The sequence below is a fragment of the Bos grunniens genome, chromosome 15 (assembly GCF_055505025.1).
Source record: "Bos grunniens cultivar Pamir isolate PY7600 chromosome 15, Bosgru_T2T1.0, whole genome shotgun sequence".
NCBI classification, from domain to species: domain Eukaryota; kingdom Metazoa; phylum Chordata; class Mammalia; order Artiodactyla; family Bovidae; genus Bos; species Bos grunniens.
Window position 1 is genome coordinate 31683811 of NC_141179.1, and position 27942 is coordinate 31711752.

General features: G+C 49.1%; 1 protein-coding gene and 1 long non-coding RNA gene across 3 annotated transcripts in view; one reads left to right on the plus strand and one right to left on the minus strand.

Annotated features, from left to right (window-relative positions):
• The window catches only part of GRIK4 (glutamate ionotropic receptor kainate type subunit 4), a 498615-nt gene that overhangs the window by 37750 nt on the left and 432923 nt on the right, over positions 1–27942 (plus strand). The gene's annotated exons all lie outside the window — the stretch shown is intronic.
• Positions 266–5109, minus strand: LOC147357608 (uncharacterized). Its single transcript, XR_015141459.1, has 3 exons — positions 4970–5109; positions 1382–1500; positions 266–399 (listed from the first exon to the last, which is right to left on the minus strand). It is a non-coding gene; the product is annotated as an uncharacterized LOC147357608 (long non-coding RNA).

The window sequence follows — 27942 nt, forward strand, 5'->3', positions numbered from 1 at the left end:
GGATATTGAGGTGCGAAAATAGGAGGTCTTCAGACATTTTGCTATCAATAATTTAGTCTTTATCATTTAAGCCAGTTTGAGTTGGGTTTTCTGTCACTTGCAATGGATTCGGTTCCAAGTGCAATGAAAAGCTATTAAAGGATTTTGAGCTGAGGAGCACATGATCTCATTTACATGTTGAAAAGATGCCTCTGGCTGCCGGTGGAGAATGGACTCTAGAGTGGCATGAGTGGAAGCAGGGGACTCCTCGAGAGGCTGTTGTAGCTGTTCAGGTGGGCGGAGGAGAGGCTTAAACTCGGGTGGTCATGGCAGAGTGGGCAGATGATGCCAGCAGAGTCCTGGGGTAGCTGGTGCAGGATCAACAAGACTGCTGTGGGTGGACTGGAAGGGCTGGAGTGACTGGAGGAAGATGGAGCTGTTAGTGATGCTGGTGAGGAACGGGGCTGGAGGAGTGTTGGGTTGGTGGGCAGGACGGGTTGGAACTTCTCTTTTCAGCAGATTCTGTTGAAGAAGCTAATCAGACAACTAAGCAGCCCTAACAAGTCAACAGTTGGATATCAGTCTCTTGCCCAAGCCAAGGGTCAGGGTTAATTTGGGTGTCATCAGTGGTTAAGAAAAAAGTCATGTAGGGGGAAAATATAGAGATGGAGAAAAGAGGGCTGAGGGCAGAGCCCTGAAGTTTGCCAATCTTAGAGCCTGGTAGAGATGGAGAAGCCAGTGATGGAGAGAGAAAGTGGCCAGACAGAGAGGAGCCCAGGCAGTGTGGAGCCACAGCACCCAGGAAGGAGAGGTCAGCTATATCCAGGAGTGATGGGGATGTCACAGCGAAGAAGAACACAGAAGCATCTGCAGGATTTGGCAACATGGCAGTCATCGGTGACCTCGATAAGCCAGACTGGGGTGACTGAAGAGTGAACAGGAAGAGAGGGGTAGGGGTGTGATCACTGAAGTTTCTTTGAGGTGAGCTGTGACCAGGAGCAGGTGATGGAGCTGTGGTTGGAGGGGGATGTGGGTTCAAGGAGGGCATTTTATTTTTAAAGGCAGGAGATGGCGGAGTGTGTGAATAGTGATGGAAATGATCTAGTGTAGGGGGGATAAATTGATAATACAGGAGAGAGGGGGAATCTCTTCCTGAATGAAAGGGAGGGCTTGAAATCAACTGATTTGGCCTCTCCTGGAGCAGAAGTGGAGGGATGACAGAGAATTTGAGAACAGGAGGTAAGGCTGCCAACTTGGTGGTGAGAAATTAAGGGGTTTCCTCTTTCCTTGTTTTCTTAGTGGGTTACAGGGTGAGGCAAGGGGCTGAGAGTCCCAGGGGCTGTTGAGGAAGGAGGGAGGGCAGAAGACAGGAGTCTGAGAGCAGGGGGTAGGGCGACCTTACCTGGGATCTGTAGGAGGAGTACAGGGTGATGCTGAGTGCCTGTCTGAAGCTTGTGGTTATAAAATTAAAGTGCGAGCAGTCAGCCTGGCTCTTTGATCGCCTCCCGAAACGTTCGGTGCCTGAGGTGCAGACGTGGAGAAGACGGAGAGTTGGATTCTGGCGGACTGGGGACTCAGCCCAGGGAATGGAAGGAGGGTGGAAGGGGAAAAGAGTCTGAGGTTATTTGCAAGGGAGAGATTATACGGAGCCATAATTATGCATGTCCAAGAACTTCTGAGATAGAAAAGATGTTGGAGATAAACATTTAGGATCATCAGCTAATGGGCAGCAGGTGAAGGGTTTAGACGAGATTGCCCAGAAGAGGGTGTGATGTGAGAGAGAAGAGGACCAGCGATCAGATCAGACCGGGGGAGTCAGCATTCCAGATGGGAGTCGGGGAACCTTGGGGGTGACTGAAAGGGAGACATGCAGGAGAGGTGGTGCCTGGAAACCAAAGGAGGGAAGAGCAGGAGTGACCAACCCTCCTGGGAGGCTGGAATTGTTACTTTAGATGTCACTGGTTACGTAGGGTGAAGATGGAAGGGGAGGGAGTGGAGGCAGTGAGTGGGGTCAGAGGGATGAACAGCATTAGAAGCGCAGCAACTTGACCCAGATCTAGAGAAACGAGAAGTGGGTTAATTTTCCAAGAGGCAACAGAGAAAGGAAGTTAGGACCTGAACTTGGGGGTTCTGTTCGGAACCAGAAAACAGCACTTGGCTCCCTCAGGGGCTGGAGCTGTGAGAGAGAGGACCCTTTGTGCCCGGAGAAGGAAGGAGGTGTGAAAAGGGGTCAGGGACCAGATGTAGGGGGCATGTCATGAGGACTGTGTTCTGTGGAATCTGAACAAGCAAGTGAGTGTAGATTGCTTGCCCACATGTCTCTTGTACCCGGATATTTCTCTCTTCATACTGGAGCAGACCATGTTTTCCCAAAGCTGGTAGAGTTGGGGGTGGAGTGGGAGGGATAGGGCTGAGGAAGGTCCAGGCCACAGTGTCCAGGCCAGGCTTTCACACAGAGAAACCAGCTTGGAGGGGGCACAGACGTGACAGGGCTGGGTGCATGCAGACACTGACACTGGGGAGAATGTTAGGGGTCAAACACACACACACACACACGCACAGTCCCTGGAATAGCCTTGAACTATAGGCATCTGTAGGCACCATGAACAAAAGGAAAGTGAATGAATATCTAACATTAAAAAACCTAGGGTCAGGCCCCAGTGGGACTGCAGAAGGCTCTGTAGATTGTGTGAGGTTTGGAGCCCAGGATATCTTGGCAGAAACAATTTATGCACTAAAAGAGCCCTGGCTCATCAGAGGGGCAGTTCCTTCATTATTCTTGCCATAAAGGCCTTTGCAGTCTCACAGCATGTCCTGCCGTCTCTTTCAGTGTTGGGGTTGCGGTTGGGTGTCAGGGCTGGACCACAGCATCTCCCCCTGCGGCCCCTGCAAGAAATCCTGTCTCCACTTTGGTTTTGTTTTCCTCCCAGGTTCGCTTCTCCACTCCCCAAACTGCTGAGTGGCATGAAGTCACAGGGAGGCCTGGCTTCCTCCTCCTTTCCAGTCTCCTGCGAGTGAGCTCAGATGGCCCTGAGCCCCTTTCGCCCTCCTTTCAGATGAGGAATATCTGCTGGGTTTGAGGGTGCGGCAGGAAGACTGCATCCACATTGCTACCCAGTGTCGCGGAAGGAAGGGAGGTGTCCACGGAGGTCCGCTGGATGGAGTGCTTGCTTCAGCTGCCTGGGGGGCCTGAGATGGTTCTCTGCAGCCCATGTGTCCTTCAGCGCACACACACTTGGGTCAAAGTGCAGGTAGCCAATGACCATGCGCTATCTCCTGGTCTTTCCCATGACTCCACGTGTCACTCCTGCAAATGGAGACATTTCCAGCCTCAGTCTGAGTCTCTGGTGGTTTTTGCTGGCGGGGATTCTGAATGCAGAGCCCGTCGTGCAGCTTCCTGCTTATTCATTAGGTCTGGGCGCTCTCATTACTGGGTGGTGAACCAGAAGCCACAGCGAGGTGCCGGGCCAGATGAGGGTGGAAAGGCTTCTCTCCGGAGCTGACACAGCAGTCATGGGTCTGGCTTGTGTTTCTCCGATTCTGATTTGCATCGAGGTTGCTAAGAAAGCTTTCCACCCAGGTCTGCTTACGTCCCCGTACGCCCAGCCAACGCTCCCAGACCTTCTCTGCCATCAGTGGAATTCAGGTTGGGGCTGAGGTTGCTCTGAGAGGTACACAGCAGTCATCCTTCTCACTCACTGTCCACCTGCCTTTCCCTTCTGGGTAGCTTTTTATTTGACAAATAGAATTGAGCAGCACCCAGCGTCTAGGTGGTGGGGTGGGCAGGGCACAGGGGATGCAGAGAGAAGATCTGCCCTTTATCCCTGGCTCTTTGTACCTCTCAGGAAAGCTGTGAGTGGCATCAAGTCTACAAGTCCCTTTTACCTCTGTCCCCAGAGGCTCAGTCATCATGAGAGGCCTGGGGCCTTCTTCCCACATTTGTCACTATCAAACCAATCCTAAAAGAAATCAACCCTGAATGTTCATTAGAAGGATTGATGCTGAAGCTGAAGCTCCAATACTTTGGCCACCTGATTCGAAGAGCTGACTCATTGGAAAAGACCCTGATGCTGGGAAAGATTGAAGCCAGGAGGAGAAGGGGATGACAGAGGACCAGATGGTTGGATGGCATCACTGACTCAATAGACACAATTTGAGCAAACTCTGGGAGATAGGGAAGGACAGGGGAGACTGGCGTGCTGCAGTCCATGGAGTCGCAGAGAGTCGAACATGACTTAGTGACTGAACAGCAACAACTGGCCCCACCCACCGAGAATCACAGTCGCACAGCCGGGCTGGGCTCGTTAATCTCAGAAGCAACAGAAATTGCTTTGCCTTGAATTTGACGGTTTAGGCAATGACAACATTTATACAGGCAGTTCCCACTTACGTACAGGTCATATTTCTGGCAGTTTATTTATAAATTGGCTGTTGGCTACTTGAAAACAGTTTTTCTCATAGAAATACATTTTCAGGTGATGGTTAAGTTTCCCTGCCAGCACACAAAGGGCTATTTAACTTGGATTAAAGTAAATTATCAGCTAGTTGAAAGGGGTGGGTCTAGGTCAAGATTTAAATTGAAGGGGAGATTGCTGGGGAGTCAGGGTCAGCCTGGGAGAATGAAAGGTCATTCCATTTGGTGTACATAACAGTACAGCCGGTCTGAGCCATACATTCATTGATGGTTCTTTATCTTGCAATCCATATTCATCAACAATCCTGTTTGTTCTACCCGAAAAACAGACCCCAAATCTAATCACCTTTCAACTTCTGCTAGCCACCATCGCCCTAGATGGAACTACCATTCTCTCTTCAGCTCCCTGTTCCTGTGTACCCCGCCCCCTCCCCACAGCCTGTCCTTCACAGCGCTGGCAGAGTAAACCTTTAAAATGGGAGTCAGATCAGGCCGGTTCACAAGGTGAAGACAGAGGGCATCCAGGAGGCAGCACCTCCCTCTCCTCCGCCCCTCACCCCCATCGATTCCACTTACCTCCTGCCAACTCCACAAAGAGGTAGGGATCCAGTGCCTGCTTTTTTTGGGGAGCTTCTGGTTTCCTTTCGGTTCACTCACTCTTTAAAAGTCACTAGGTTTCTGCATATATCCTCAGTATCTGGGGCTTAAACCCCTGTGCTTTGTTTTAGGAGGAAAACCCACCCCCATCACCTACTGTGTACATACACGGGAGGACACTTTAAAAAAAACTGTGCTCCATAGGTTCATAATTACAGTAATTCATCTCCTCTGTGCTCCTCCATTAATGGTGACCGGCAGTCTCGTTCCCAGCCCTGTGTGAATTTCTCTGCACTCTGCACTGGCCGCTGATTCCTGCTCATTCATCACTCTCCATCCCCTCTGGTGGCACAGGGACCCTGTCCTGGGGACCTCGCCTCCCAGTGGACCTCCTCTTCCTGGTGTGAGCTGACTCCATCATTGGAGCCGGCCTGGTACAGACAGCAGCCTGCTCTCAGAAGGGCCCGACCTCCAACTACTGCTGTGCCAAGGTGGCCTGTCTGAGGTGTAAATCAACCCCGACTGCAAGGCCATCGGCCGTGTTCTTGGAGCTGCCTGCTGACAGCATTCAGGAGTCCGGGCTGACTCTTTCTCTCCTGGCTGTAGCAGTGTGGGCCATGTGTTATGACCACAGAGGATTCAAGGACTGGGAGGAGCCCTCCGAAGTTATTTTGCCTCCCTGGCCTCTGCCCTCGGCTAACACCTTCTGACCATCACCGTGGGACAAAGAACCCTCTTCCCATGGAGACTTGGTTCAGCACGGCGCCCCTCCCAGCTGCCTGCCCTCTGCTCACGCAGGCTCGGTTGCGTTGGTGGAAGAAAACAGTACCTCCTGCTGATGAAGTCACCTGCCTCTGGCGCTGCACTCCCACCATCACCAGCTTCTTCTCTTGACCACTTGTTTACAGTTTCCCAGCCTCTCTGCCGTCTGGGCGACAGGAGCACCCAGCCAAGACAATCTGAATTAATTTTGCAAGTAAAATTTAATCAGACGACCCATCAAGCGCCCCACTAAATCAAGACATATTACATCTTGTGTGAGCCCTGAGCCCATTCATCATGTAAGGCAGCCCCTGAAATGCCAGCCAGGGTTAGGGCAAAAAGGAAGAGCGTTCTTGTCTGAAGTCAGAAGCAGTCTTCCCTGTCCCCGGCTTAGCTCTTTTGCGGGTGATAGCATCAAGAAGGTGGTATTGGTATTGGTGGCATCAGAGTCAGGGTCAAATGCTCCTGAAACAGATCTCTGCTTCTACACTTGCTAGCTGTGCAATTCTGCACAGCTTACTTAACCTCTCTGAGCCTCAGTTTTCTTATATGTAAAATGGGAATGATGGCCCTCTTAGAGGGCTGTTACAAGGTTAAATGAGGGAGACCTCATTTAAGTGTGAAGTGTCTGTATTATACTAAATGTTCTATAAATGGTAGTTCCTCCCTGCCTCTGCCCCTGCCCCCCATAAGAAGTAAGTTAAAAACCTCATGGAAAAAAAATAAATAAATAAAAACCTCATGGATATTTTTGGTTCAGCTATGCCAATGTAGTGGCATTTACACACAACATAAATAATAGAAAATTAGCAGGCAAGTACATTATATACAAGGAACAGTTGAATGAATTCAGCTGACTGAGGGAGATGGATTCAGGGGACATTTTAGGTTCACATAGAAAGAAAATGGGCAGAAGTTTTCACCATTCGGATGTGGTGTGGGTTTCAAAGGTTGGTCTCTCTTTGTGCTGTACTTTCTGTCTTGTTCTGACTCACAAACTGTGAGCGTCTGGTTTTACAGAGCTTTCTGAGATCCTTAGTAAAGCCTAACCATGGTGGTGGTGATGGAGCCTCATCTTTTTGCTTCGTTTACTTTTTCTGTTACCTTTCTAGGCTGCAACAGACTACAGCCATTTAGGACCAGGCATAGGGAGATAGGGGGCTTTTCGGGGGGTGCAGTGGTAAAGAATCCACATAACAATGCAGGAGACTTGGGTTTGATCCCTGGGTCGGGAAGATCTCCTGGAGGAGGAAATGGCAACCCACTCTAGTATTCTTGTCTGGAGAATTGCATGGACAGAGGAGTCTGGCGGGCTAAGTCCATGGGTTGCAAAGGATCAGACACGACTGAGCACGCATGCTTAAGAAGATAGAGAAACCTCGAACATTATCTGCTGACAACTTTGATTAGGATTCCTTCTAGAGAAGTCTGGGAGTGGTGACCCTCAGGGGACAGCAAAGGTCCCCTTGGGTTAGGTGGTGGTAGTTCTGCTCTCAGCGTGGCCTCCAGGGAGCTGGGGAATGAGGTCTCGGGCTCCTCAGGACTGGCTTTGGGAGAGAGGGGCTCCCTAGCTTCTCCTACTTTCTCAGCCATGTGTGAAGGAAGTCCCAGCGGCCATGGGACCCTCATCTCTGATTGAGTGCTTACCTGAGCCCTGAGCAGAGAGCGCCAGACAGAATCTTCATCTTTGTTTTTTAATTAAACTTTGTATTTTGTATTGGAGTATAGCCGATTAACAATGTTGTGATAGTTTCAGGGGGACAGCAATACATATACATGTATGCATTCTCACCCCAAATTCCCCTCCCCTCCAGGCAGAGTCTTGTTGACCAACAGGAGCTCCCAGTCCTGACTGACTGTGGTACTTACAGAACCAGTGACAGAACGTAACTTACTTCTTTAAGGACCAAAACTTAAAAAAATATTTTGGCCGCTTTAATGAAATCTTTCCATCCAAATGGACATAAGAAAAGTAGGACTAATATGCATGCTTTCTTTTTTTTTTTTTTTAAGGTTTCATTCTGAGCTTCTAAAAAAAATATATTTATTTTTAATTAAAGGATAATTGCTTTACAGTATTGTGTTGGTTTCTATCAAACATCAACATGAATCAGCCATAGGCATGCTCTCTTAACCAGTGTACTCAGAATACAGTTGGATTACTTTTTCATTTCTCAGGGTTGTGATCATAAATGTTAGCTACTACCCGGGTGCTATGGGCTTCCCAGGCGGCTCAGTGGTAAAGAATCCTCCTGCCAATGCAGAAGATATGGATTCTATCCCTGGGTGGGGAAGATACCCTGGAGGAGGAAATAGCAACCCACTCCAGTGTTCTTGCCTGGGAAATCCCATGGACAAAGCAGCCCGGCAGGCTGCAGTCCAGGGGGTTGCAAAGAGTCAGACACGACTTAGCGACTAACAGCAACAGCCCTGGCTGATAATGAACCAGTGCTCCAGAGCCTGGTGGGATAGTTTTTTTCCTCCACAGCAGACCTGCTTGGGTTCCCGTGACTTTTCTCTTTTCTCCTGCTTCATCGGCTGCCTCTTACTCTTGCCCACTTGTCTGCCTCCCTTTTCCTCTTCCCTCTTCTGCACTTAGTGTGAATAAACTCTCTGAGCATTAGCTTAGAGTGGGGCCAGGAGGGGTCTCTCTTGTTTGCTCTGAGTCCTTTTTGTTTCCTCCTTTATCTCAGTAGAGTTGAGGCCCCTAGCTGGGTGGTATTATGGTTCTGCCTGTGTGGAAGTTGCATTGTTTGCACATGTGCCCAGCTTTCCTGATAGATTTTTAGATCGTGGTCCACAAGGGACCGGACTACATTTGTTTTCCCCACAGCAGTGCTCCATGGATAGCAGGGTCCCTTCACAAATGTACGCACTGACTTTATCAATGAATCTATTGGATTGGCCGAAAAGTTCGTGAAGGTTTTCCATAAGATGTTATTAAAAAACCCAAACAAATATTTTGGCCAATCCAGTACTTAATGAGATAGGGAATTAAATGGAACAGTTAGTTCCATTGGAAATAGACGTAGTTACACCACTAGAAAGAGAGCATTTCCCTCATGTATACAAAAGAAGCAGTCCGATAGTGGCTAGGAGCTAGTGAAATGGGGCTGTAGCTGGGTGATCTTGATTACTCTATGCCTTACTTTCCCCACCTGAAAGATAGGATAATTATACTGGCTGCGTCATAGGGTTGTAAAGATAAATGGGGTCCTGGCTGTTAAAATTGCTTAGTACTGGACTTTCCTGGTGGTCGAGTGGCTGAGACTGCCAATGCAGGGTGGCCCCGGGTTTGATCCCAGGTTAGGGAACTGGATGCCACATGCTGCAACTAAGACCTGGCACAGCCAAATAAATATATAAATAAAAATAAATATTAAAAAAAATAAAATTACTTAGCTCAATACCTGGCACGTAATAAAGCATTTGCTGATGTTAGTAATGATAATAAAAAAGCTTTATGTGTGATTTGGTGTATCTGGTGGGGATGGTGTGTGCTTCCTAGGGGTCTGTCTAGGGGCCCTTCCTTTCTGCCCTGGATTGCACCCTCCTTTCCCCGCTTCCATGCCTCTGGGAAGATCTTTATTTGGCCTGGGTGTGAGAAGGATGTTAATGCAGAAGTGTTAGGTCTGGAGATTTCCACAGCCTTTGAATAATAGACATTTGGAAAATTAAATATTTCTGTCAAGTGTGCCATAAATCTTGGCTGTTTAGGAAGGTGAGAAATTACAATTGCAAACCATCCAGGGAGGGAGCAAGCCGGTCCAGCTCCCTGGTGTGTGGTCTCAGGGTGAGGGTGGGTGGAGCAGGGGCTCCCAGAGACAGCAGCTTTGGACCAGGACAGGGAGCAGACCCTGGGCTGAGGGCGGTCAGGAGAGGACTGGTTACTGCAGGTCGTCAACCCGGCGCACTTTGAAGTTCAGAAGGTTTTGATGGAGGCTTCCCCCTCTGCGTTCTAGATCTGCACCTACCGGGCTTCAAGCATTTCTCTCTCTTCTTTCCCTCTTGTTTTGGCTTTCCTGCCTATCCACCCACACACCTGCTGGGCACCCTCCCTCCCTCCTCCTGCTTCAGAGGAAGCATCAGTCCCAGTAATTCCTGGCACTGCTGGAGAGCCATTTGGGGAGCTGGGGAGCCTGTTCTGGGCTTCCTCTGCCCCAGCAATGGCAAACCATGAGAGGGTCTCACGAATAGAAATGGTATCCCAGACTACACAGAGCAGGCAGTAGATAAGCTGCCAGGCTCCTCTGTCCATGGATTTCTTTAGGTAAGAATATTGGAGTGGGTTGCCATTCCTTTCTCTGGGGGATCTTCCCGACCCAGGGATTGAACCCAGGCCCCCTGCATTGCAGGCATCTGAGCCACCAGGGAAGCCCATATGTATCTCTAGGGCTCAGGAAACATCAGAGGAGGAGATTTGGGTGAAGTCTATATAGACTATGAACAGCTCCCTGTCTCCTCCCTCAAGCCCCAAGATGACCCAAAGATAGGCACCCACCTTCAGCCCTGTCTGTGTGTCTCTCTCCTGCCTTCTTACCCACTCATGTATCCAGATTGGACTCTTGGATGACTACACTGTATATTGTGTTGGCAAAAAGACTCACTCGGATTTTTCCATCACGTCGTACGAGAAGGCATGAACAAATTTTTGGGCCAACCCATTAAATGTGATGAGGGCATGTCAACTGGTCACCAGTTCTTTGTGACCCTCTTGAAAAGGGCTACAAAGAAACCAAAGCCTATCTAAGGAAGTTTGGCCAGGTGTTGAGGAGACTCAGAACCATGTCATGTCCTTCCTTTAAGGCATTTGTTTCATTCGGCCATTGTGAGTAGGTGGCTAGAATGTTCCAGAAGCACTGGTTGCTGAGGAGAAACAAGTAATAAAGAGACAAGTCCATCTTCTCTGTGTCAAACATTGTGCTAAATTCCGTAAACACAATAATTCATTTAACACGAAGAACCTTAAGATGTTACTATTATTCATTTAAGTAAGAGAACTGTGATTCAGAGAAATTAAGCAACCTTCACAGGGAAGAGCTGAGAATCAAACCCTCATCTGACTTTCAGTCATTTTGAATCACTTGCTAATAAGGCCTTGCTGGAAAGTTGAGGGAGCCAAGCCTTGCCCCTGAGGAGCTCGGGGTCTAGTCGGAGAGCAGGTGAATACATTTGAGTGGGGAGCTCAGTCTTGGATGGATGACAAAGAACCAGGGAGGGCTTCCTGGAGGAGGTGATGCAAAAGCTGAATCTAGCAGGATGTAGAAGAGCCAGTTGGGAAAAAATGGGAGGTAGGCTATCATGAGGTTGGGGAAGCATTTCAACACATGCACGGAAGTGAGGACTTATGTTTAGGTCATAGCAAGCAGTGGGAGCCAAGGTACAAGGGGAGAAGCCAGGGAGTTGGCAGGGATCCGATTGTGAAGAGCCTTGTATGTCAGACTAAAGGTAGCAGGAGGTCACTGCGGGGATTTCTACAAAAGGGGACAGGTTGAGATCCACTTAGCAGCTGGACAGGAGGCAGAAAAACCATGAGGCCACTGTGGACATTAGTGTGAAATGTGTGTGTCTTAAACTAAGGTCTGGAAGTACACAAATCTGAAGGACCTAGAAAGGAGAATTGATAGGACTCTGTGCTGGTTCGTCATTTGTGGAGAAGGGAGGAGCCAGGTCTGGGGGAACAGAATGGGTAGCCGAGTCCCCAGATTTGCGTGGCCTGCTTGGTGGCAGCGGGGATCCTCACCGTGGACCCAGGCCTGTTCGTGTGGATGAAGTAGATGTATTATGATCACTGGGCTAGGGGATGCTTGTGACTATTGAGATGTCAGTCATGCAGGCAGGGACCCAGCTGGCCCTGCTCCCAGGAACTGGGCTAGGGAAGTGTGCCTCCCCACCCCATCCTCCCCCAGGCACAACCTCTTCTTTGTCAGTTACAAAGGAAGTCAACTCTGTGTGTATTGGACATATGGATGGTGTCTATTATTGTCTTCTTTTCCCGTGTGGCCTAAGGATTGCTTGGCCAGTAAGCTTTGCTTTTGGCCCTGCTTTCTCCTAGGATACTAGCACATGGCTGTTTGGAAGGCAGCTGCCCTGAAACCCGCAGCCTAGCTTTGGGATGGCAGCTGTGAGATCATGGGGTGGAGGGGAGGTTGTGTTTCCAGGTGCCAGCTTCTCTGGGCTCTAGGGAACAACTTCTGGGTCCTGGGTGAACTCTGTGCCCAAGGTTGTTTAGTTGCTAAGTCGTGTGCGACTCTTGCGACCCTGTGGACTGTAGCCTGCTAGGCTCCTCTGTCCATGGGATTTCCCAGACAAGAATACTGGAGTGGGTTGTTGTTCCCGTCTCCAGGGGATTTTCCTGACGCAGGGATCAAACCTGATCTCCTGCATTGCAGGCAGCTTCTGAGCCACCAGGAAAGGACTCTGTGCCCAAGGAGAAGCTTATAAAAGGAAATAAGACAATCCTTATATTTTTAGGACCCTAGAAGGGAAGTAGGATGGATGGCAACCTTGACTTTCTGGAGTAAAATGTGAACTTCTGAAAACTGAGGACCAAAAGCTAGGTCCAGTCTTGGCCAGGCATAGGCCAAGGGCTGGGGGCGGAGCAGCGGCAGCCCTCTTGTAGTTATGAGGGGGATGGGCAGAGTTGATCAGCATCCAACTGGCCTCCTCCCTCAGCTCAGCAGACCCCAGCACTTCTGGAACTCTATCCTTTGATCCAAGTGTTCCATCATGGGCGTCTTTGTTCTCCAGCGCCGAATTCCTCCCCACCCTTCAGAAAAGTCCACCTGAGTCCCCATCTGCTTTCTCTCTGGCTGTTTGAGCCAGTTCTGGCTCCTACCGCACCTGGGGTCCTGTTCTGTCGCCCGGGCCCGCCATGAGCATAGCTACAGTCTAGTTTGACTCCAGACTGACCCCCTGGGCCTGGCACATTATCCATCTCGGACTAGATGCTCCAGATGTGTCTCCTGAATGTAATACAAGCTCTCAGAGAACCTTTAAAAGGCTGGGGTGTGGGGAGGGGGCAGGATCCTGAGAGCGCCTACAGAGTGGAAAGATGGGGACGCGGAGGCAGTGCTCCAGGGGAAGGGCTGCCGGTCCTGGAAGGCGGCGGCGAGCCCTGGAGCCCCCGCCCGCTCCCTCTCCCTACGTGTGCGCTAGGCTTTCGTTACTCTGGCAACTGGTCCCGCTCAGACGGCAGCAGGCAGCTGAATCCAGCCCCTTGTTGCGGGGGAAAATGCTCTCATTGAAGCGCCCGAGCGGAGCTTCTGCCTTTTATTGCAACCGGCGCCACCGGCTTCCATTTGTAAACTTATTAGTGTGCGCACGCGGGGAGAGGGCCGGGGAATCCGGGCCGCCGCGCCGGGGGACGGCAGGGGCGACGGCAGCCGCATGCTAATCAGCCGGGCTAGCTGAGCCGAGGGGCGGGCGGGGCCTCCTGGCCCCAAGCGCCCCCGCCCCAGCGTTGACCTTGGCCTGGCCTGCTTTGATTCCCCGACTAGGCGGTAGGAGGGGGATCGATGCGCACGGATGGAAAGGGCCTTAGGATTCAGAAAGCAAACAGGTGTCTCCTGGGGGAAGGAACCCAGTCCCGCATAGGGACCAGGCCGGTCTCCGCCCTGCCCTGAGGTTGCCCTAGCCCGGGTCCCGAGGCTTCCTGCAGCCACAGTCAGCCGGCGCCTGCCCAGCCGGCCAGGGGAGACCGCCTGCGCCCGGAATGATAATGCGCCCGCTCGCCCGCGCCTCATTTGTAAAGGGCAGCGGCCTGGCTGCCGTAGCAGGTAATTAGCTGGACAGATGGGGACCGGCGCGGAGGTAGATGTTCGCAGTGAAGACCGGCGCCCTCTCCCTGTCTCGCTCCCCGAAGGCTCGGGAGTGGGATGATGAACAAAGCGTGGGCCTTCCGGAAGCGGGCGGCTTTGGACCCATCTCAGGACTTCACACAAGGGCAGCTCTTTGTTTACAGCTCCTCTTTCCCTTCCCATTTCCTTTTCTTCCACCTCCTCCCCTTTTCCGGTTGTCTGCTCCACCCCGGGGGCGGGGATGGGGCGGGAAGCCGGGGCGGAGGAGGGGGGGAGGGGGGCGGTGGATGGTTCCTGTCAAACCGACCCCCTTCCCAATCGCGGTTACTCTGGTGGGTACTCTTTGCCAGGGAGACTGTCACACACACATCAGAGGCAGTGACGCTGGGGCGGCGTGGGAGGACTGACTGCGGAACCCACGTCATCCAGCCCCGGAGGAGCGCTGGGCTCCTCTCCTGCCTGCGGGCACCCGGGCAGCCACCAAGCAAGGCTTTGCCGGCCGCGTCCAGCAGCTGCTGACCTCATTAGGGCTCCGATCATGGAGGCGCAGGCCGTTAAAGGTCCATAAGAACCAGAGCTAAGTGGCTGCAAAGATATTGACAGCCTCCCTGGAAACTCACTTTCCAATGAGCTGCTGCATCCCTCCTCCTTTAATTAGCAGGAGGGAGCTGGACAAGTTGTTACAACTGCAGGGAAAAACGATAAAAGATGGCTTTGTATTAGTGTGGCAAATTTTATTAAACCGAGAGAAAGGGTAACTGAAACATGACAGCCGTGTGTGTAGTGCCTCCTGAATTTGTAATAACCCAATCTTGCTCTGAATCATCCCTGCGTTGGCAAACCGAATATAAAGCATTGAACAGATCCAATATTGTAAGAGGAACAACAGAGAACAGCCGAATGCCCAGGGACAGGTAGGGGAAGAGGGTCTCCAGCCCAGGGCAGCAGTCACTGGTTAATGAGCAGAAATAGAGGGTCTGGCCTAAGGCTTTGTCTCCTGAATGACTCCCCCCACCCCTTTTTTCCTATGTCCCTGTCTTTTCACTTATAATTCAGAGGTAATATCTGGCCACAAGAGAAAACTTAACTAATAGCATGTTAGTTGGCAGGGAACGGACAAAGCCATGTTTTTCTAAAGGGAGGAAAGGGTGAGACAGGAAATCTAAGAGAAAGAACTGAGCCACATGGCGGATCTGGGCTTGGAAAGCTCTTTGGTGCCCAAGCAGGAAGGCAGTGGTCTTATGTTTACTCTGCATTGGCTGTGATGCAGGTAGCTGTCCTTGTTTTGATGATAGAGATCTGAGCCAGGCTTGGAGAGGTTAAGTCCTGGATCTCCTGAATGGCAGCCTGGATCTGTACTTTGATCTCTCCGCCTCCAAAGCCTGTGCTTTGCCTTTTACCCTAGGCCTTAGATTTTAGTTGACAAATGAGAAGGGAAAAATATTCTTCATTTGTAGAGGCCATTTTGTGAGGAATTGTAGCCCTTGAGCTCTAAGGGGTTTTGAGAGATTTTCTGATGAAGGTGAGATATTGTCTCCTCTGTTTTCCAGAGGAAGTCACTGGGGCCCAGAGATGTTAAGCAGGGTGATCCAGCCAGGAAGTGACAGAGAGGAGACCAGACCTCACATCCCTTCCAACTAATATTCGGGTGTCAGATAAATCCATGCTGTCTTAAAACAGAGTCTGCTTGGGATAATCACAAACTAATTTGTGGACTGGCCAGGCCAACATATGTGGTTTTAGACCTTCTAGAGTTGGAATAAAGAAGGTACTTGGAAAGTATGTGGGTTTCCCAGGTGGCTCAGTGGTAAAGAATCCACCTGCCAGTGCAGGAGACATGTGTTTGATCCCTGGGTTAGGAAGATCTCCTAAAGTAGGAAATGGCAATCCATTCCAATATTCTTCCCTGAGAAATCCCATGGACAGAGGACCATGGCAGGCCTTTGTCCAAGGGGTTGCAAAGAGTCAGACATGACTGAGCACGCATGCATGCCCTTGGAGTGTTTATCACAAACTATTCCAACAACATGCAAACTCTTTTTTTGACTTTAGGTTCAGGTTTTTTTTTTTTTTTAAGATTTTTAAGATTTATTTTTTACAATATTCTAGAAGTGGGAGTACAGAGATTTCCCACAAAGCCCCTGTTCCCACACATGTATGCTGCTGCTACTGCTAAGTCACTTCAGTCGTGTCTGACTCTGTGCGACCCCATAGACGGCAGCCCACCAGGCTCCCCCGTCCCTGGGATTCTCCAGGCAAGAACACTGGAGTGGGTTGCCATTTCCTTCTCCAATGCATGAAAGTGAAAAGTGAAAGTGAAGTCACTCAGTCGTGTCCAACCCTCAGCGACCCCATGGACTGCAGCCCTCCAGGCTCCTCTGTCCATGGGATTTTCCAGGCAAGAGTACTGGAGTGGGGTGCCATTGCCGTCTCCCCCACACATGTATCGTGTCCCCCATTATCAGCATCACTGCCATCAGCATCATTGGAATGGTGCACTTGTTACCCAGGACGCACCTACACTGACACTGTAACTACCCATAGATGCATGGGTTCCCTAAGGGTCCCTCTTGGTGCTGTACATTCATGGGTTTGGACAAATGTATAATGACATGTATCTGTCACTACAGTATCAAGCAGAGTACTTTAACTGCCCTGAACATGCTCTGTGCTCTGCTACTCATCTCTCCCCCGATCACCACCCCTAGAAACTGATCTTTTCATCATCTCCACACTTCTGCTTTTTTAGGTTCAATTTTCTGAATGGGAGATGGTAGAGTTAAGTGGATTCATCACTGGTTGAGCGGTTACTGGGTTGGTGTCAACTAGAAGGGAGTTCCTGGGAGCATGTATCAGGACTTTGTTCTTCTTTCCCACTTCACTGTTTGTGATGTGTTGATGTTGGAATTAAGACTCACAAAGCTCTCAGCAGGATGGTATAGGGGCTCGAGGGGGCATTTCTGTGGAAGTCAGCAGAACTATGGGTGTGGAACGGACTCGTGGACACATGATTGAAAGCCTTGCCTGCCAGGCCTGCATGAGAGGCTGTGGAGTGGCCGGCCGGCCCTTCTTTTGCAGAGGAAGAGACTGATGAAGTGAGGTCTCCAGGACAGAGAGAGAAGCCCGCATTTTCTTCCAAGACCCTCGTGCCTGGTACCAGATAGTCCCCTGATGTCACAGGAGGAGTTTCCTAGTATGCCACAGTGTTGGGCTTTTCATGGGTCATCTATCCCTTCATCTGCCACAAGGCAGTTATGAACCCAAAACATGCCATACAAATGGTTGTCTAGCCCCATAAACTCTCTAGGAGATGTGATCAAATGTTGCTCACTTCCGGGCAGTGAGACTGGTCCTCCTGGGGTTCAGCCTGACTTCTCACTGCTGCTTCTCCCTTCTCTTCTGTCTGCTTCTCTCCCTTCTCTTCTGTCCTCAGAAGAGACAGATGTACACCTCCATCTTCTCCATCACTCTTCCTAGATGTGAAGGCTGGCGTTGCAGACTCACCTCTCCTCTCACTCAAGTTCTTGCGGCCGAAGACAAACTGGACCCTCTGAAGGGTTCACACCCCACTCAGGAGTGATTGACGTGTCCGCCTCCTCAGCGTGGAGTGGAAATGAGCAGAGCACTTCTGTTCAAAAACAGGAGACAAAAATATGTAATACAACCCCAGGCTCCAGTTTGGGTTTGCAAAGTGGAAAACAAAACAGAACCATTTTCCAGGTACTTTTATGTTATTGCCTCTATAATGTGCCCAAAAATATTTTCTGAGTGATTCATCTACAATCCAATAAGAACAACGGCTGTTGCCATTTGTGTGAGAGGAACAGAAGCGCATTTGTGAGCGGTTTTATTTTACGGAGGGGAAATGGCACAGGTGTTTGGAACCATTTGCCTGAGGCATGGAGATCTGTGCCCAGGGCGTCGGCAGCTCCAGGTGGGACAGCCCACACCACTGCAGGGAAGAGGAGAGACTTACCAGGCAACTCCCCATGGTTACCATGGGAAAGGGCTGTCCGAAGTTGAGGCTTTTAACTTCATACACTCATCTCCTGCCACTATCTTTAAAGATCTCTGTATCGTCTGCTAATTTTAAAAAAATCGTATGGTGGGCTTCCCTGGTGGCTCAGAGGTTAAAGCGTCTGCCTGCAATGCAGGAGACCCCCTGGAGAAGGAAATGGCAACCCACTCCAGTATTCTTGCCTGGAGAATCCCATGGACGGAGGAGCCTGGTGGGCTACAGTCCACGGGGTCGCAAAGAGTTGGACACGACTGAGCGACTTCACTTTCACTTTCACTTTCATAGGGGCTGTGTGAAGGAAGTTCAGGAGCAAGAAGATGTATGATACATATAGCTGATTCCCCTGGAGGAGGGCATGGTAACCCACTTCAGTATTCTTGCCTGGAGAATCCCCATGAACAGAGGAATGGCGGGCTACAGTCCGTGGGGTCGCAAAGCGTCAGACACGACTGAGTGACTAAGCACAGGAGCTGATTCACTTCACTGTACAGCAGAAAGTAACACAACACTGTAAAGCAATTATACGCCAATAAAAAAAGAAAAATAAGACATTAAAAAAAATTAAGATTTATAGTAATCATTCACATTTCTAAGTTTTTGCAACGCTGCCTTCTATTCATCTCTATCTTGATCCTGATAAGCACCCTGGGATTGGAACAGACTCTGCAGTCCCCATTTTACAGATGAGGGAACTCAGGCTTTGGGATGTTTACTGCTTTGTTCAAGATTAAGAGACTCCCCGTCTCTTGTTCTCCTATTCTTCAAGTAGGGTGCCCCCTTGTAAATGTCAGGGGTTTCATGTTGCATTTTGATTTGGGGGAAGAGATGTGAGCTGCCCCAAAGGGTCGTGCTACCGAGTGTCAGTCACTGCAGGAAGAGGAGGGTCATTAGCCAGGAAACAGGAGTGGCTGGGAGGACCCCAAGGTGCCAGGGGAGAAGCTCTAGGCCCTGCTCTTGTGAGTATACACTTGGGGGAGGAGTCGGTGTAGGGAAAGGTGCTGTCTCCCCATGGGCAGGCAGGGTCTAGGTAGGAAGGGTGAACTGGGAACCCTGGAGAGGGTCGACCATACCCATAAAAGCCAGCTTCCTTGTTCCTTTCCCCTTTGTGTTTCCAGGCTGTTAGAAAAGTCTTATTTAATCATTCCAGCCTCATCAGATGTGTTTCTTGAGAGAAAGGCAGTGGACCTGTGTCTACAGCAAAGCATTGTTTGACCACCTTGTTGGTTCAGCATCATGAGTGAGACAGCCCTTCCCCCCAGGACAAGATGAAGCTTGGGTGACAAGGGTCAGGGTAGAAGGTGCCTGCTGCCTTGCCTCACTGGAGAGCATCCCTGCACGGCCAGCACTGCAGGGTCAGGGTTTGAGGATTTTAAGAACTAATTGCACACAACAGTGTGAGTATATGTAACACTACTGGACTGTATCCTTATAAACACTTAAGATGGTAAAGTATATGTTTTGTGTATTTTACCATAATAAAAAAATGAAAAATAATGATTGTAATCACTGTTCATAGTTCATAAGTCAAATAATATTAAAAGGCTTATGATAATAGATATTACTTCTTTGCGCCTAATCTCCCTTGTCCCATAGTTTTCCTTCTGAGAAGTAATGGCTTTCAACTTTTCACTTGTTTCTTCTGACGTTTATGTACCTTCATAGTTCTAAATAATATATGTGTATTGTTAAAGTTTGGGGAAGGCAATGGTACCCCACTCCAGTACTCTTGCCTGGAAAATCCCATGGATGGAGGAGCCTGGTAGACTGCAGTCCATGGGGTCGCTAAGAGTTGGACACGACTGAGCGACTTCGCTTTCCCTTTTCACTTTCACGCATTGGCGAAGGAAATAGCAACCCACTCCGGTATTCTTACCTGGAGAATCCCAGGACGGGGGAGCCTGGTGGGCTGCCGTCTATGGGGTCGCACAGAGTCGGACACGACTGAAGCGACTTAGCAGCAGCAGCAGCATTGTTAAAGTTTAATGCATTGATTATATTATCGAATGACTATTTGTGGTAATGAGGATTTAGCTCTGTCACACTGCCTTCCCCTCTGATTCTTAACGCTTACATAGTGTATTCAAATTTTAGTTAAATCAGTATTGGCGATTTATTGATACATTGTTCAGTTCAATTCAGTTCAGTTGCTCAGTTGTGTCCGACTCTTTGCGACCCCATGAACCGCAGCACACCAGGCCTCCCTGTCCATCACCAACTCCCGGAGTTCACCCAAACTCATGTCCATCGAGTCAGTGATGCCATCCAGCCATGTCATCCTCTGTCGTCCCCTTCTCCTCCTTCCCCCAATCCCTCCCAGCATCAGAGTCTTTTCCAATGAGTCAACTCTTTGCATGAGGTGGCCAAAGTATTGGAGTTTCAGCTTTAGCATCAGTCCTTCCAAAGAACACCCAGGACTGATCTCCTTTAGAATGGACCGGTTGGGTCTCCTTGCAGTCCAAGGGATTCTCAAGAGTCTTCTCCAACACCACAGTTCAAAATCATCAACTCTTCTGTGCTCAGATTTCTTCACAGTCCAACTCTCACATCCATACATGACTACTGGAAAAACCATAGCCTTGACTAGACAGACCTTTGTTGACAAAGTAATGTCTCTGCTTTTCAATATGCTATCTAGGTTGGACATAACTTTACTTCCAAGGAGTAAATGTCTTTTAATGTCATGGCTGCAGTCACCATCTGCAGTGATTTTGGAGCCCAAAAAAATAAAGTCTGACACTGTTTCCACTGTTTGCCCATCTATTTCCCATGAAGTGATGGGACCAGATGCCATGATCTTAGTTTTCTGAATGTTGAGCTTTAAGCCAACTTTTTCACTCTCTTCTTTCACCTTCATCAAGAGGCTTTTGAGTTCCTCTTCACTTTCTGCCATAAGGGTGGTATCATCTGCATATCTGAGGTTATTGATATTTCTCCCAGCAATCTTGATTCCAGCTTGTGCTTCTTCCAGTCCAGCATTTCTCATGATGTACTCTGCAAAGAAGTTAAATAAGCAGGGTGACAATATACAGCCTTGACATACTCCTTTTCCTATTTGGAACCAGTCTGTTGTTCCATGTTCGGTTCTAAATGTTGCTTCCTGACCTGCATATAGGTTTCTCAAGAGGCAGGTCAGGTGGTCTGGTATTCCCGTCTCTTTCAGACTTTTCCACAGTTATTGTGATCCACACAGTGAAAGGCTTTGGCATAGTCAATAAAGCAGAAATAGATGTTTTTCTGGAACTCTCTTGCTTTTTCGATGATCCAGCGGATGTTGGGAATTTGATCTCTGGTTCCTCTGCCTTTTCTAAAACCAGCTTGAACATCTGGAAGTTCATAGTTCACTTACTGCTGAAGCCTGGCTTGGAGAATTTTGAGCATAACTTTACTAGCATGTGAGATGAGTGCAATTGTGTGGTAGTTTGAGCATTCTTTGGCATTGTCTTTCTTTGGGATCAGAATGAAAACTGACCTTTTCCAGTCCTGTGGCCATTGCTGAGTTTTCCAAATTTGCTGGCATATTGAGTGCAGCACTTTCACAACATCATCTTTCAGGATTTGAAATAGCTCAACTGGAATTCCATCACCTCCACTAGCTTTGTTCGTAGTGATGCTTTCTAAGGCCCACTTGACTTCACATTCCAGGATGTCTGGCTCTAGGTGAGTGATCACACCATCGTGATTATCTTGGTCATGAAGATCTTTTTGTACAGTTCTTCTGTGTATTCTTGCCACCTCTTCTTAATATCTTCTGCTTCTGTTAGGTCCATACCATTTCTGTCCTTTATCGAGCCCATCTTTGCATGAAATGTCCCCTTGGTATCTCTAATTTTCTTGAAGAGATCTCTAGTCTTTCCCATTCTGTTGTTTTCCTCTATTTCTTTACATTGATTGCTGAGGAAGGCTTTCTTATCTCTCCTTGCTATTCTTTGGAACTCTGCATTCAGATACTTATATCTTTTCTTTCCTACCTCCTTTTCACTTCTCTTCTTTTCACAGCTATTTGTAAGGCCTCCCCAGACAGCCATTTTGCTTTTTTGCATTTCTTTTCCACGGGGATGGTCTTGATCCCTGTCTCCTGTACAATGTCACGAACCTCCGTCCATAGTTCATCAGGCACTCTGTCTATGAGATCCAGTCCCTTAAATCTATTTCTCACTTCCACTGTATACCTATTTGAATAATATTTACAACTGACTGCTTTATTATGGTTATGCTTCATTTTCCCACCTAAAGTTAGTAACTGCCTTGTTTTGCTTAACTTTGTGGCTCTAATTTTCTTTGTATCTACTAATAGCCTCTCAGAATAATTTTCCTCAAGATTACTGTCATCAGGCAATGCATCAGTTGCAGCAGGTTTCTCATAAACTTTGCTCCTGGACACCTCTGTTCTGTCTGGACAGCTTGTTCCCAGGCCTGCAGCCATGTTATCCCGGGACCTTCCTCTGCTCTGGTCCTGAGAATTCCCTTTGCCCTTCTGTGATTTGCATTCTCTGTTTCTAGGATCCTGCATCTTCTTCTTATTTGGTTTGCTCCATTGTTTTTTTTTTTTTTTTTTTGCTCCATTGTTTTGATGGAGTGCATTCTCCAGGAGTTTCTCAGGTTTGAAACGTGCAGTGTCCGAGGGCTTGGTGGTGACGGTCCGCTGGGGGCACCGTGCACCCTGGACCGGGGCCTTCTGTACCTGGTGCGTGGCAGTCCCCTCTTCCTGGTGTTTTCTGTCATCCTCCTTCATCTTGCTGGAGGATTTTGAGTTTAGGAAGGCCGGTTGGTGGTGGGGCCCTTGTATATGTCATGCTAGTAGGTGGCAGAACTGTGACTTGGACCCAGATTTGCTGGTTCAAATCCGGTGCCCTTCCTCTGAGCGCGGATCCTCACTCCTCCTACCGTGGCCAGAACCAGTGCTCCCTGGCCTCAGCTGACCTCACTCACAGTCTTGCCTCTCCTCCTTGTCCTCCCTAGCCAGCCCCACTGTTGATGTCTGTCTCTAGAACACCTTTGCTTAGGCTCTGTCCAGGATCTGGTCTCCTAGAGGACCCCAGGGTCTGTATGGTGACCTCGACATTTTATACCTTTCTGGGTGGCCAGGCTACTTGGAGGCAGGGAGCATGGTTTGTAAGGATCACTGCCCCCTTGCTTTGCCTGTTGCACACTCACTCTGCTCATACCCCATCCCCCTTTAAAAAAATTAGCTATAGTTGATCTAAAATGTTGTATTACTGTCAAGGTATACAGCTTCAGATTATTTTTCATTATAGGCTATACAAGATACTGGATGTACTTCCTTGTGCTCTACAGCAAATCCTTGTTAACCTATTTTATATATAGTGATGTGCATCTGTTAATCCCAGACTCCTGATTTATCCCTCCCCCTTTCTTGTGCCCCTTTGTATTGGCAGGAAGTCAGCGAAGGGATCCCCTCTACAACATGTCTACTAGCCTTTACCTGGAAGAATTCAGACCTGAATCCCGCAGGTGAAGGAGTAGAGATCATGGGAGAGAGTCAGGCTCTTCTCAAGTCCATTGTAACTCTGTAGCTAAGAGCATGTTGAGATGGTGAACAGGGCAGGAGGGCCGTCTGCTTTGCAGGCTGTCTCTGGGAGGACTTTCTAGGCTTGCTTTAAGATAGCGGCTTCCTCCTTCCCCAGTCCCTTCTGTCCCTCTTTCAGTCCCTGCCTATAGCAGTACCTCTCTTGGGATATTTCCCAGGCTAAGTGGAAGCAAGATGGCAGTTCATGGCAGGAGTCTTGCATAAATAAAAATCCACAGATAACTCCCAAGAAACCTGGCTGTAGCCATCAGTTTCAATCTTTCTTACTCACCAAACCTTTCCCAGAGCTGCTGCATGGAGCAAGACTGAATGATCCGTGTCTTTCCTGTTTTCATCCCCTCCGCTCCCTCCTTCTGCTCCTGAATGAGGTACAAATTAGCAATGAAATGACCCAAGTAAGGCCATTAAATATTGCGTGAGAAGATGGAAAAGCAAGAGGCTTCAGTCGTCCATAATTAAATAACCAGGCTCATAGCCCATGAAAGGTGACTATTCTATTTACTCATTCATTAATTTACTCAGTAGTCTTTTATTCATCTAGTAAAGTTCTAGACTCTGGCATTATAAAAGCCCAGTGTCTTTCAATTTGAGGTATTTAAAGTGTATTTAAAGCAAACTGACCCTTGATGAGTTGTAATTACCCTGAGGTCGTGAATCTTTGATTGGTTTTGCTGATTCCACGCAGGGTCCCCCGGGTTCACGGTTTGGGCCGAAGGACAGGCAGATGCTGGGAGCCATAGCCCCATAAATGTTGCTGAGGATGCTGGTGCTTGATCAATAAAGCTAATACTGCCATTGTCATCAGGGAATAAATCTGTACTCATGTGTGTGAGAATTTCCCCTTGAATGTACTTCTGAGGGTGCTCAATCAGATTTTTTATGGTTTCCAAGAGCTAGGCCTGATGAAAAAGGCCTTGGCAATTTATTTCTGAGGAGAAGTTGAGCAGAAAACAAGAAGTCACTGAGCTAGTCCAGTGTCCTACCCCCAACATCCCAAAGCTGCTAGGGACCCTGGACCCCAGCTCATGTCCTACCCCCAACATCCCAAAGCTGCTGGGGACCCTGGACCCCAGCTCAGTGCTCCTCAGCTGTGCCTCGTGGGTCTTTGGTGCCCAGCTCAAATCTTCTCTCTGGGTGGAGGAGGAGGTGCATGTGGGGATGGAAAGTTGGAATCGGAGCCCCGGGACTCAAAAAGTGGTCATGAGCAAGCATGTAAGAGGACAAAGCAGGAAAGGAAAGAGGAGTGGGGTGAGGCTGCATGGGGAGTCAATAGGCCCTGGTCCTGCCACCATACACGGTGTGTGGATGGACCTGAACTGTGAGCCAGGTAACCACCGAGGACTGGGGCCTGGGGCTCAGGACCCTCTCCCAGCGCCTTATATCTGGAGATGACTAAGCCTGTACTCCCACTCTGGCTCCTCTGTGGGGCCCAGACAGAAGGTGGCTGAGGGCCAGGCCTTGGGACTCCTGCTGACTCATCTCTGTTGCCTCGTGGACTAGAAACTGCTGCCCTGGGAGGGCCTTACAGCCCTGAGAACATCTCTTGACAAATCCTGTCACCTCCAGGGCCAGCACCGGTGCCTCTGGGACCAACTGGGGAATGTGAGGTGTCTTCTCTCCAGCTTATCACAGCTTTTCATGAACATGAACGTGCCCCGAGTCCACAACATGCCCCAGCATGTACCCAGGGTGCAGTAGGGGCTCTATACATGCTGTATGAATTGAGTGGTAACCACACTGTGTGACTGTCCCTGAATGGGCAGGGGACAGTGTTGGGAGCAGCATCCACGACTAAGCTGCTCAGAAGGATAGACCTCTGTGGCCAGAGCCCTTCTCCCAAAGAGGGAATGATGGAGGGATGATGATAATAGTAGTAGTAGGGACTTCCCTGGTGGTCCAGTGGTTGAGAATCCTTCTGCCAAGGCAGAGGGCACTGGTTCGATCCCTGGTCTGGGAAGATTCCACTTGTGTAAGCCCATGCAGTGGGCTTCAGAGCAGTGCCCTTAGAGCCCATGCTCCACAGCAGGGGAAGCCGCTGCAATGGGAAGCCCGCATACAGCAAGGAAGATACAAAAGAAAATAACATTTTTTAAAAAACAACAAAAATAATAGTAGTAATAGTTGTTGTTCAGTTGCTCAGTCACGTCTAGCTCTTTGCCATCCCACAGACTCAGCACACCAGGCTTCCCTGTCCTTCACAGAAGCAGCAGTTAGAACCAGACATGGAACAATGGACTGGTTCAAAAGTGGGAATGGAGTACGTCAAGGCTGTATGTTGTCACCCTGGTTATTTAACTTATATGCAGAGTACGTCATGCAAAATACTGGCTGGGCTGGATGACTCACAAGCTGGAATCAAGACTGCTAGAAGAAATATCAATAATCACAGATATGCAGATGATACCACTTTAATGGCAGAAAGCAAAGAAGAACTAAAGTAGTAATGGTAATAACAGCAAACACTTATAACCGGGCACTAGACCAGGTAGAACATCTTTGTATGTTATCTACTTAATTCTCACAACAACCCTAGGAGGCAGGCATTCTTTTTTTTTCACTTAAAATTAAAAAAAAACTAATAGTTTTGACCGCACTGGGTCTTGCATGCTGCGTGAAGACTCTCTGTAGTTGCGGTGAGTGGGCTTCTCGTTGCCGTAGCATCTCTTGTTCTGGAGCATGGGCTCTAGACACACGGCTTCAGTAGCTGTGGCATGTGGGCTCTAGAGCGTGGGTTTTAGTAGTTGTGGCACATGGACTTGCGTGCATGTGGAATCTTCCTGGAACAGGGATTCCATGCATTGGCAGGAGATTCTTAACCACTGGACCACCAGGGAAGACTGAGGCAGGCATTCTTATTCCCATTTTACCGATGAGGACATGGAGGCACCTGGTTTCCTGCTGTGCTTTCCTCTGGTCCCAGTTTGATTCTCTTCCTCTGGGCGAGGCTGTAGCACTTTATCTCCCTCTCACGGCATTGCTCGCTCCTCCTGGCTGTTTGCTTCCCTACAACAGTGAGCTCCGTCAGGTCAGGGCTCTGCCTGCCTTCCTCATAGGCAACCCCTGGCACTTGGTACAAAGGTGCCATGGAGTAGACACCCAAGGAATGTTTTGAATGAATGAACGGACACGTTCTGAGAGCATCACTTGCTGTCCATGAAGAAGTCGTCAATCAGTCTGCAGGGAGGGGGGCTCTATCCTCTGGGTCTCCCTGCAATGCCCACTGAGCAGAGGGGTGTCCCAGAAACCAGCCCCTCTGTTTAACATGTGTTTATTGTTGTTCAGTTGCTAAGTCACTCTTTGTGACCCCATGAGCTGCAGCATGCCAGACTTCCGTGTCCTTCACTATCTCCCTGAGTTTGCTCAAATTCATGTCCATTGAGTCAGTGATGCCATCCAACCATCTTGTCCTCTGTCACCCCCTTCTCCTCTTGCCCTCAATCTTTCCCAGCATCAGGGTCTTTTCCAATGAGTTGGCTCTTTGCATCAAGTGGCCAAAGTATTGGAGCTTCAGCTTCAGGATCAGTCCTTCCAATGAATATTCAGGGTTGATTTATTTTAAGATTGACTGGTTTGATCTTCTTGCTGTCCAAAGGACTTTCAAGAGTCTTCTCCAGCACCACAATTCGAAAGTATACATTCTTTGGTGCTCAGCCTTCTTTATGGTCCAAATCTCATATCCATACATGACTACTGGAGAAACCATAGCTTTGACTATATGGACCTTTGTTGGCAAAGTGATGTCTCTGCTTTTTAATACACTATCTAGAATGATCATAGCTTTCCCTCCAGGGAGCATGCGTCTTTTAATTTCATCACTGTAGTCACCATCTGCAGTGATTTTGTAGCCCAAGAAAATAAAATCTGCCACTGTTTCCACTTTCCCCCATCTATTGTGCTTATTAAGCACCTACTGTGTGTCCTATACTAAGTGGCAGGGAGGAGGCCCATGACCTCAAGGAGTTTCCAGTTTCTCTTGCCAGGAAGTCCCTTCATTTGAATTTCTTCCAAAGCTGTCCTGTGTTTTTGCTCAGTGGCTCCTGCTTTGCCCTCTAGGAGATCTGGGAAGGGGAAACAGGTATCTTGCTCAGCAGCCTTTTCCATTTCAGAGAACCCTGCCACACCCAGCATCCCTCAGACAGGCTAACCGAGATAATTCAATTATGCATGTTAATGCTGGGATCTATCATTCCCTCCACTTGTGGACATGTGCATTTTGCCAATTCTGAAGAGGACGGGTTTTCTGCTCAGCCTGTGGTGGGCTGAGGGTGACGCCATGGTGCTGGTATCTTTTCCATGTATTGTCTCACAGTTCTCCTGCCTCTCCCTGCCTTTTACCTAATTTAATTTTCACACCTTATTCAGTAGCTCCTTGAGAAACTCTTCTACACCTCTTCCCTCTGACCTATGGGTCTTTCCACCATCTTCCAAGCTCTTCTCCCCTCTGGGGCATTTTTGCAGGAAATACAAAGGATTTTCTGAAGGGCTGGTGCTCTTGAGAGCCTGAGCGTGTGTTTGGGGCCTGAGCATCACCCGCCCACCCAGGCACAACAGTGTGTACAACTCCTATTCTCGCCTCCACGATTCTCCCTTCAGATACCTCCAGCCACTCTGACCTCCTGCTGACACCCTAGGATGCTGGCAGATCCAGGCATGGGCATCCAGCTCCCTCCACCCTTCTCCTGGCGCTTCTGAACCGAGCAGCAGAAAGCTGTCGAGTGGGACCCTGAGGAGCAGCTCAGAGGCGGTCCAGATAGCATCCTGCTGCAGCTGGAAGATGCAACCCCTTTTTCATTTTGTGGGCGACGACCATAGGAAAACAGAGTAT